This window comes from Limanda limanda, chromosome 11 (genome assembly GCF_963576545.1).
Source record: "Limanda limanda chromosome 11, fLimLim1.1, whole genome shotgun sequence".
NCBI classification, from domain to species: Eukaryota; Metazoa; Chordata; class Actinopteri; order Pleuronectiformes; family Pleuronectidae; genus Limanda; species Limanda limanda.
Window position 1 is genome coordinate 24,384,312 of NC_083646.1, and position 12,233 is coordinate 24,396,544.

Here is a 12,233-nt window from a genome sequence, read left to right on the forward strand (position 1 = left end):
CCATCTTGTGCAAGGAGAGTAGGTAGAGGAGGGGGAGGGGAGGGGTGGGGAGCAGTAAATTGTTTTAAAAAGGTCTTACATGTCATATTGTGTATGTGGAAGGTTGAGACCGATATATACTGCTGATGCTGGCCTGCGGCATTTTGGTTGTATTGTAGGCCTCTGGAAAAAAACATATAATCATTGATACACATTTTAGTGCACAACCTATATTATTTACGTAATTAATCATCTAACCTAAACTTTTCTGATAAACAAATTGCAAGCAAAACAGTATTCCTAAAAAATTGTTTCAGCAAGCAAATGGACAGATTTAAAAGATGCTGCATGACATTTAATAATTTTTGAACAATTCCAAAGGGGTCGGACCATTTCATCAAAAGGCCCTCGACCATCATCCTCCACAGTCTCACACTGGACCAGACATTGTTGTCCATCTTTATCCCCTTTATCTCCCTCTCGCTTCCGCCCTTCTGGAGGTGACACGCTGTCTCATCGTCGCGAGATGGGTGGGGGGTGGTTAAGAGGAGTGGGTGAAGGGGTAGAAGGGTTGGGGAGGTTGAGGGCAGGGGAGGAGGGTGGGGTGGGGGCGCATGGGAGGCTAACCCGGCATCACGTCATTAGCGTTGCACGGCGGAGATGCAGGGGCACCCTGACACATGTCACGGACAGCCAGCCGAGAGCCCACGTATGAAGCTGACACGCTGCGCATAATTTATCCCGTGACACGATCTGCATGCCGAGTTGTTGATCTGTTGTGTTTGGTTTGGACATGGGCGCTCTGGCAGGGAAGACAGAAAGGAGGGAGGGAGGGAGGGGAGGGGGGGGATATTATGCAGGTGGGGGTAGCAGGAAGGGGAGAGCGAGGGTGAAGAGGTGGCAGGGTGTGTGTGTGTGCGCGTGTTTGTGTGTTTGTGGCGCTTCTCTCGGTGTAGCACACACTGAAGGGGCGACACATTTGTCATGTCCACTGAGAAGCAACATATACATAAACAAGTGCATTCAAATTCACTAATACAGACACCCAGTCTCTCTCTCTCTCTCTCTCTCTCTCTCTCTCTCTCTCTCTTTTTCTCTCTCGCTCTCTCTCTCTCTCTCTCTCTCACACACAAACACACTCTGCTCATCCAGGCTTGGGGGATATGCATGTTGAGTCACAGCCGTCTTGTCCCTTAAGACATCTGTTCATGAGTGAAAATGACTAATACTGCTGAAATGACCCTCTGTCATTCCACTGGATGTGATTGTTTTCCAAGCTTCAGCTGCAGTGTGCTCCTGAAGCACCGCTGACACCACATTTCATCAGCTGTGCCTATCTTCTGCGCCATTTTTTGTAAATCAGAAACAACAATGAATTGCTGTGGCTATAAAAAAGTGCAATAGGATACAAATGGCTCGATTTGAGATCACAATGGAAACCTGGCCACACTGGAACCTGAGTGTGTGTGTTTGTGCTTTACAAATCTGTATATGCATTCAAATTTTAATAAGCTATCACTTCAGTCACAGTTAGCTTTTACTCTTATTTGTGAATTGCTGCGTGTGTGTGTGTACGTGTGTGTGTACGTGTCTTAGAGCAGCAACCATCAACCACTCGTGCCCCCCTCCTTCCCTGGCTCGTTTACATGAATTATGCATAATGACCAGTCTTGTTAGAGGAGCCCCCCCCACCCCCCCTCATCACACTCCTAATCCCTGCCGTTGCTGCAGTAACCAGATTAGACATGACCGTGAGGTACAGTACGGGCCCTCGGGGCCTGTATCTGGACAGGCCTCATCTATGGCAGGCATGAATGAGGATCCAGAGGTCCTATAGGCCTGTAGGTCACCTGTCCACTGATATTACCGTACTGATGCTGGTGCTTGATGGGAAATATTAATTTCAGTTCAGCTCAGTGTGTTGCCAGGAACCCTGAGGGCTAAAATGGAGTAACGCCATGGGTTAAGACAGAAATGATCTGTAAGAACTATGATGTGTTGTTATGCTTTGAAGAGGTTTTAACACTAGGTTCCTATTGTGTGCTCTCCTGCATCCTGTCCTGTCATTTTTCCAGATACGTAATGCTCATAGACTGTAAATAAAGATGGACGATGCCACTCCACTTCCTCCCACTATCCAGAATTGAAGCCAAAATATATGCCGGATAGGAGCGGTGCCATCATTGCAGTCAGCGCGCAGTAAAAATTGTGGGATGGAGCCAATTGTGAGTCAGTCTTAGTCGTTAATTATGATGTTTCACCCTGTTTTATAGCACCAATTTAACCCTAACTTATTTAAACCAAACTTACCAGAGACAAATGTGTTAGAAAGTTTACTTTGGAATTTAACTTCGGTCCTTGTCCCGTCCAGTAACATGGAGCAGGCAAAAATTCATGACCTTTACTGCAACCTGTCAACAGGTGGCAGATCAAGACACTTCCATCGTCATGTTGTTAATTTTTTTACAGTCTGTGATAATGCTTGATACGAATTCTGTTTTGTTATCACGCCTCCATCAAGTTTTAGTAGGGAAACGACTCTGAATATGGTAAATGTTATAAATTAAGATTAAGATTTGGGTTGAATTAAACAAGAGAAAGCACCTGGTCATTAGTTTGGAGTTGAACCAGGTCAGTTGCAGGTGATGTGTGATTAACAGATATGTTTTATACATGTGGGTCACACTTTTATCTCAATCCTACTGCTCAAAGCCTCATCGACAGTTATCTGGAGCATGAGACAAAGCTCCAGCCATTGGAAATGCACAAATTGTAGTTTTTCAAAACAGTACAGGTGGTTGTAATGTCTTATGATAATGATCATTGAATTCAGATGTTCCTGCCTTGTTCTATGGGCCTTTCATCCTCTGATGGCCATTGGTTTGTCCTGACACATCTTTGAAAATTGGCACTGCAGCCACTTACCTTAGAGATTATGTTTATATTGGACGATTCTGCAGCACTTCACTTACATCCAGTGCCAATGGAAAAGAAGAGCGTGGAGATCACCACATCCAACTTTCATGTCGGAGACCAAAACAACTCATAGTGAATCTTTCTTTTGGTATCATAGATAAAGTTCTATCTTCCCCCTGACCATGTGATGGTTACCTAACACTTACAATACATTATTAAGAATTTAACAACATCATTACCAAACTGTTATCTTGGTTGTCATGTGCAGACACTGTGGTGGGAAAGAAATATAGTGTAACTAATGGTGATTGGCTATTACGTCGAAATTGAAATAGTAGACGCATTTTTTTTTGACTATGTTATGAGGATTTGGTTGTGTAAAAGTTAGCTTATGCTGAACAGAATATCCATTTAGTACAAGACATTTATTAAAAATGACAAGACATTCAGTTTCACGGGACAGGATGCAAATGGTCTAACCTCATTCTCCCCTGACCACAACCAGTCAGTATATTTTTTGACAGCGTGTAAAACCTGCAGAGCTTTTTTTCAACAGATTTTAATGTGAGTTTTAGTGTCTTGTAAAAGCCTAAATGCTTTCCCCCGAAACCGGTATAAAATGATCATTTCCCAGAGGATTTGCACCTAAGGGACATGCATTGCTCATTCATTCCCTTTCTTTAAAGAACTACAATGTGTTTGTTTGGAAGCAGTTTGCCTGCATTACCCAGCTCCATCACTGCTCCCTTGTGACTCACTATTAACATTATTGGTTCGAGTTTTTTTTGTAGCCAGAGGTTGCTGACAGCTTTGTTGGACTGCAGTGAAGACAGGAGAGAATCAAGAGAAGCCTTTTTGTTGTTGTGATAAATACATGTTCGGCATCGATGCTGTAGTTGTTACTTCTGATTCCATGTGTTTACCAGGAATCCTGTTCATTTTAATGTTACATTCAAACTGAAATGGCTCATTACAACCCATTAAAGAGTAACACCTAGAAACACAGCAGATATTTCTATATTCTTTACATGTCATGATTCCACAATCATGTCAGTCTTTCTGCACATCTGTATGTGGAACGAATAGCTTGGGAACCATTCTGGGGAGGTGCAGTATCCTATTTGGTGCGATGTGGACACTTAATATGTTCAATATTATTAAAACATGGATAAACAAGCGACCAGTTCTCTGTAGCAGTCGGTGGAGGCAGGTCGGCCTTCAGTGAACTGGTAGATAAATGCAGAAATTCAGGACGGACGGACAACCCGAAAACATAATGCCTCTGGGAGATGCTGGGGCAGAGGCATAAATAAAATGTAGAAACTTCAGAGAGCCTCATGTCAGGGATGCCTCCCCCAGAAGGATCCACCATCACGATCCACCGGCACTATCACAATCCACTATCACGATCCACCATCATGATCCACTACCACTTTTAGGATCCACTATCACAATCCACGATGGGAGATAAATCCACAGCAGAGGAGCTTGATAGCTTAAGGCTGTGAACCCTACTGTTGGATTAAAGAGCTACTATTTTGAAAAGTTGTGATCTAGTTGTCAACACCAGTTAAGTCAATCCATCTTATATATACTGTTATTAACACACATGAACAGTAATATAGCAGATTTAGTTTTATATAATGAAAAACACTGTATAACTCTTCATTGCAGATATCCACGTAGGATGAATGCAAAGCTCTCTGACTTCACTCTGCACCATAGAGTTTAAACTCTGTACACAATGTCCAGCACACAAACAATAAAAAGTGACATTATATTGTAGAACAGATTAGCGACGCAGTATTACCAGACCAAGCAAACAGCTCAATGTTGAACAAGCAGTTTAGAACAGGCCTTGCTCTAGTCAGTTTTAAGAAACAAAAGTAAATGAAAGTGAAGATGAAGCAGACTGCCATTGTAGGCAGCTTCCATGTAATCTCCCCGTTGTTATTTCAAGCTTGTTAATTTCTCAGCACCAGTTGGAGTTGTCCATCTGTTTATTAAAGGTTAACTGCCTCCGCATTTATGAAGCGTAAGTTTCTCACGATCCTCTGAGTTTACCGCAAGCACCGGCTTGTCTGCGGTGCATCTGAAAAGTTTATCTTCTGCTCTGATGAAAGAGTAAATGACAGGCTTTGGCACAGTATGTCTGGCATAAATAACTGAGGAGAAAATGTATGACTCTTACCTGTATTTGATATCAAGCCACAGGAGAGGAGTGGAGAGTAGGAAAGAAGAAAATATAAAGACATAATAAATTGATGTCCACTGGTGGATGTACTGTATGTTAATACCATTACAGCAATTAAAGCTGAAGTTGGCTGGTTCAGAAGTGTTACAAGGCCACCCTTTCTCAAAGTACATTTATTTAGTAACTGTATTTAAGTACATTTTCCAGGCATTTTTAGGTATCTATACTTTACTCCACTACATATATCAGTAAATATCTGTACTTACTACTCTACCACCTTTATATTACATTTCATGTTCATGTAGATTTTTTAAATTAACCAGTAACAAGATGGTAATTGTTTCACTGATCCAATAGAAGAACAGTGTTTTCTTGATAGAGATTTTGATTATCACCCATAATATTGTAACCATCAAGTAGAGCTACAGGATTGTAAAACAATGTTAATGCTGCTGTAGAGCCCACAAGTCCAAATGATATCAACAGCATTTTAAGAAAAACATGTCAATGAGAAATACTTCCCTACCCAGAATCCTCAGGTGTAATATTGAAGCCTGTGATTGGTGAGGCTTGTTGTCACCATGTGAAAATGTTAACCACAACCAGGAATTAATTACATTACATTAACCACAGAGCCACTGTGATTTCACTCTCTGCTGAAGAGAGCAGGAGAGATGAGGATGGAGTCTAAAGGGGTGAAAATCACTACAAGGTTAAATTCAAGAAGCGTGCTGGGAGTCATGCTGCCCTTTTTCATTGGTTTATGGGATTTGTAGTTCCTTTGCTCTTATAAAAATGATGTACACAGTGTGGTATCTTATTTGTTTTTTGTTTATCTTGCTCTGAATGAAGTGCTGGTGAGGTCTCGTTACAGGTTTAAAACTCTTTTATACAGATTTTCTGTCACACCAATGGAGAAAATAAATGGAGAAACCATTCATGTATTGAAAGTGGGTGGGTGGTACTGTTATGTTCTATAAGGGTGGGACAATAACATTAGAACTCGCCCCAACCAGAGCAAAGCACATCTGTAGCAGTGAAGTTGTGAAGAAACACCTCAAATTGTTTTAGAAGAAATCACTGCTGAGACTCAACCAGAATGATGTAGTAGACCGTTGTATACGGGAATAGGATTCAAATTACTTGACAAGTACTTTTACCTTTAATACTTATATATTTAAAAGCAAGTACTTTCTTCAACTCAAATAGAAATGCCAATGTGGTGCTTTTAATTTTACAATTGTGCATTTTGGTCCATTTATTTGTACGTAAGTGAAATGTTTGAGTACTTCCTCCAGTGCTGGTAGTCTGCTTTGAGAAATTATGCCTTCTTGGCTTGTTAATTCAATATTAAAACACTAATGACTTCAAGAAGTAAGAGTTTTCTTCCAAACCAGTTTTTCCTTACCTTTGTTTGGACAGAGTTTCATGTGATCGGTTGGCAAAACACACCCTGAGAAGTGGCTTGAGGCTAGTTTTAAAAGAAATGAACTCCAGAGTAAGAAATGACTGCTCCCACATGACACTCCTAGAAACTGCTTCGTATTTTTTGTGAGACACAGATAAGCAAGCGCAAGAATTCAGTGAAGGTCTTGGTGCATCTGATTTACTCTCTCAATCCTCATGTGCCAAAACAGCGCCGCTAGTTACTTCTGTAAACACCTTAAATATGACTGATAGACCAACATCAGTAAGCCCTGCTTTTACTGACGCAATATGCAAACATACAAGAGTTTAAAAAGGAGCTGGTTGCCATGGTGACTTATTTTGCCCCACAGTGTCTGTGAATTCTGCTTCCTGTTCCTGAGCCGTAGATGGAGGTGACACCATGTGACTGCGCTACCGACACATTTTCTCCACGGCTGGCCCCACCCAGCCTCCGACATCCGGCACCAGCACCCACCCCCCACTCGCACACACACACCCTCCCACCTCCCCACCCTACTTCTCCTTTGTTAAGCCAAGCTCGCAGTGCCATAGACACAGATGAAGGCGTGGAGAAAACACATGCCAAAAAGGCCCCCCTGCCACTCTCACTCTTGCACAGCGACAATGATAGGCTGTCATCACACAGCGATCAGCACTGTCACCCACAACATTGCCGTGCACAAACACACACGCGTATACAAGTGTGCACATGCTCCCAGAGACACACACAGCACAAACATGCATATACACAGGCATACACACACACACACACACACACACACACACACACACACACACACACACACACATACAGGACCCACGGCTGTGAAAATCCGCACCAGCCTCGACAACACTGACAACCAAGTCACTGCTGTCACTTCAGTTATTTTTACACTGGGGCCTGACAACACATCAAAAATCCCTCTCGCTATGGGAACAACATGAGACCACTGCATCAAGCCCATTAGACGCCACGTGTCACATCAAATATCTAATTATCTGCTATTCAATATTCCCAATTAAGTTAGAGATGTTCATGATGCACATTCACACAATAATTTACCAGCGTTGTGTATGCAAACTGAGACGATACGACTGGCCTAGCTGCAGCAAAAAAAAAAAGAGAAGAAGAAGAAAAAACACAGCTGCATCGCTGTCCCTGTGACAGTGTGAAGGCTGAGGTGGATCCTGGAGAGAGTGATCACTTGCTGTGGTTCAGTCCTGTTCTCTGCAGATAATATCTGACCAGAAACAAAGAGAAAGACAGACGGAAAGAAAGACCCAGTTATTCTAGTATTTTTTATTTATTTTGGTCCAGCCTGGTGGAGGAAGAGTTAACTTTCTTGGCCCTGGCTGCTGTCAGCAAGCAGAAGGCAGCTATGTGATGAGTCTGATTGGCGGCCGATGGCGGTGAGATCAGTGGCAGGGCTGTGCGATGGATGCCATCTTGGCCGGCTTGTGATGTGCAGTTTGTCGCCCGGGCTTTAGGAAGGAAAGCCTTGAAAATACTGCTGGCTGTCACTCAAAGAGAAATGTGGTGTAGTTCCAAAAATCCCCTTCACCAAATACCTTTTTGTTCGCTATCGCTCCTTTTCACAGCCACTAGGACGCGATGTACATTGTTGTAGTAGTTGATAAAGAGGCGAGTAAACCAACCAGAAGGATAACAAACAATTACTGAGCAATTACTGCAGATTTTTCTTCAAAAGACGACATCCTTGTTAAACCTATGATACAATTGAATGTGATACCACCTAAGAGTGATTTAGGAACAGCAGACACAATTTATTTGGCTCATCTTTAGCAATACATTTTACCTTACACATTACCTCAATGAAAAGAAACTTTAAATCAATATGAAATAGATATGAATATTCCAAAACAAACACATACCATTAACATTTCATGACCATTCATCTCTGGGGGTCAAGTTTGGTCTTCGCTGATAAAATGTAAAAGTACTTGCAGACTTGTTAAGACCTTTTTAAACCTAGTTCACGAAAAGAGTCACAGACAAATTTTGCAACTTGCTGGCGAAAGCCCCTGATCAGCGCTCGATTGGGAAACGCATATCGCAATGAATGAACTCTGCAAAGACATGATTAGAGAAGCTTGCAGAACTTCCTGCTGTTGGAAATCTAGTCGGAGTCTGCGACAATCAGAGGGCAGGACAGGGTGAAGCTGGTGAAGGTGCATGTAGTGGTGAGGTGCCCCCAGTGCAACTTATATTAACTAGATTGGGTTCAGAGAGGAAAGGGAAAAGATTGATGAATCCCAATTATTAAAACTGATGCCCACTGAAGCACCTGCTCCAATTTGATTCCTTTTGTGAGCAAGACGACACAGGAGAGACACTTTTGAAAGTCATGTAGTGTCACTCAGCTTAAAGGTGACCAGTTTGAACCAGTGCATAGTCAAAGTGATGCAAATGGCGAAATCAGGTGTTGTCACATTATTCTTAGCCCGACTCTCCACCATGACCACTTCCCCATGAGGTTTTAAATCAGGCATCTTTAGCCTTTGCTGCTGAATGAAGACAGTCCGTGTTTGCATAGGCACAAGAGGCCGCTTGTGAGGAAACTGTGCACACAGGTCATTCCAAGGTTTTGAGCAAACAATCAATGTGCCATTTTTTGGGGTTTGGACATTCATAGAATAACTAATAAACTACTCCATACATTACCAATCATTGATTTCCCTGACATAAAACATGCAGGGTATTAACCCAAATCCACAGCATATTACTTTATAAATTGAATGTGTTTGTTCCTATAATAAATGCGTGTTTATTTGGCCGTGGCGAGGACATAAATATCCATGCAAACCACCAGTCAACTGGCTCCCCACACTTCAGGGAAAACCTCTGAGCCACCCCACCCCCGGCTCCCTCACCACATTTTCCCCCATTAGCCCCTTGTTTGCCATGACAGAGTGGGATTAAACACAGTGTAAAATGTTACACTTCTGAGCAGCTCCTTTTTCAAATTTAGTGACAAAACAGGCAAATTAAGCCTTTGCCCCATGCAGCCTTGCTCCCCCCCTCCCTCGCTCCATCACACCCCTTGTATGTTTGTAGCCTGAAGCGCAGATCACCGCCTCATTGCAGACAGTCAGAGGAGGACAGAGGGGTCAGCTTCGCCTGCAGGCACGGGGGGGGCAGCAGCCGCTCATTTCAACCCTCGAATAACATCTACAAGAACAGAGATGCAGATCTGCTGACCAGGAAGTAACACAATAACATCAGCCAACCACAGCCGACAAATTAGCACAGGATCAACGGCTGGCAAAGTGAAAGAGGTTACTTTGCCATTAACCTAGGATGGTATGTGTTGGGACGTTGTGACATTTTCTGACAACATTTGGTAATGCTGCTTAGCAGTAAGCAAGTCAAGGACCACCACGCTTCATGTGGCCACGATTCAGCTGTCGTGCATTCGTGCCACAGACCATCACATATGTTTCTCCAGTTCTTCAGTGACTTGTACTGAAGTCGGGATATTTTCCAGAGGAGTCGTATGTGAGAATGAAAATGTCTGCGTTAGCTGCTGTTGACATTTTCCGGAACCTTTTCCTGCCATCCCCCTCTTGGTATAATGTCCGTAAATGGAAACCATTGAAAGATGGCAGGAAAATGTAATTCACAGCGAGTGAGTGGGCGTGTTGATGATGTTTCTAACAGGCGAGCGATACAAACGAAAACAGATCTATAGATATACAACGAATAAACTAGTTTCCTCAGCAGATTCCATACGTTATGTCCTGGCTAGTGCGTCCTCAACCCACACACCACCCCTTGCCAGAATGTGCCAGTATGTGAACATGTCTTTGTGAAAATGCAAGGTAATTTCTATACTGTTACAATTCTAAAACATTTAGGAAACCTTAGGTATAACCAGTTTAACATGTTTGGGATTAATTTAATATAACAACGTGCTTCTCAGCTCAAAAGATAGTTTGATGATCAGACAGAGTTTTCCTTTTGCTGTGCTGCAGCCAGACGTCAAAGTGACAAGTGACATATCTGTCCCACCACAGTCGGCCTTAGTTGACGCAGAAAATTTGACAGAAAATGTGATAGAGGTTGTCAGCAAGAAGTTATTAGATACGTTGATGTTTCTTCCTAAGTACTCATCTCACAGCAACTTATGGCTGTGTCAACATCCCAACATATTTTGTTACACAACAAGATGAGGACCTCTTCCTGAATTCTTTCTACAAATGACTGATTCATCAACTGTCAACAGCATCAGACATGCAGCTTGTGAGTCACAGGAACAAGACTTCTGGAAAAGCTCTTGTTTCTTTCTCTTGCACAACTGCAACATGTTGCTTGAAATAAATGTAATGTTAAGACTTGTGGAAAGAATCTAAGGAAACGATAAGCTCTGTTATACATGCAGCGATGGAAGATTATCGTTAATCAAAACAGTTAGTCATCATCATGTGCTAAATATTCACCAAAACATTACGCTAATTTATATTTTCTACTGGTTAAAAACCTAAATTACACCAGTTGGCAACACAATTGGCAGTTGAACGTGTTCTCATTGTGTTTTGTTGCTGGCTATAGAATAGAAACCAGACAAAGGGCATATCTATATGACTTTGGCTCTTAATGAGGCCTGTTCTGGCTTTTTAAAAACCGAGACAAGGTCCTTATCAGACGCTCTCTCCCTGGGGATTGTCACCCTTTGCGGAATATGTTTCCACGTAAGAGAGATTTCCCTGACACAAAGGCATCTCTCGTCTATCTGCAAAGCTTCTTGAAGTGTTTATCCACCAGAACTGACAGAGAGCTGACTTTAATTAGCACCATCTCCCGTTTTAGCCCCCCCCCCCCCCACCCCCTCCAACCCTCATCATATTGCATAACTTCGAACTGAACCGTATATTAGGTTTTACTCACTGATGTTTTTGAAGGAGCAGTTCATAGAGAGAGGGAGGCGAGACGGCTGCTCCCCTCATTTATGGCACATAATTAAAACTAAATGACAATTCCACTCTGCTATTTAATTAACCACTTTAGATAAAGCAAACACACATACGGTATGGTAAAGAAATGCACGTACACACGCTTGTGAGTGTGTGTACGCGCATACATGCTCAGCCAGCACATTCACACGGCACAAACACAAACCATCGCAGAGAAGCAGGTCACACCTCCAAGTCTTATTAAACCCCTTAATATTTCAATCTGGGGCTTTACTGACTTTGATAATATTCAAAAGGGAAAACCGCCCCTCCCTCTGTGCTTTTTTGGGGTGGGGGGTGTCAGTCAACTTGACACCCTGTAAATACTCTTTCAAGCTCCTGTTTCAGCTATTCCCCCCCTCTGTCCAATCATTTGTGAGTTTTCTCAGTGTTAATGATGAAGGGTTTAATTCATCATAACAGTATTCGCACAACCTCTAATTAGCAGCAACACTCGTACAACAATGCCAGCGTTATCTCCTCATGCAAATGAGCTCTCAGTCTGTTGCGTTTGCTAATTTTATGAAACGGCAGGGCGATAACTACGCAGCCTGTGTTAATCTTTCCTGCATTTAACCCTGGTTTTCTTTTTAATCCGCCATCCATAACAAACAAACAACAAACAATAATCCTATTATCAGCTCGATGATTCTTCTTCTTTTGACTTTTTTTCTATTTTACTCTAATTTAATCTCAATTACGGGCAGAGAGAAACATTGACAAACACGCACTTAGTCTATACATT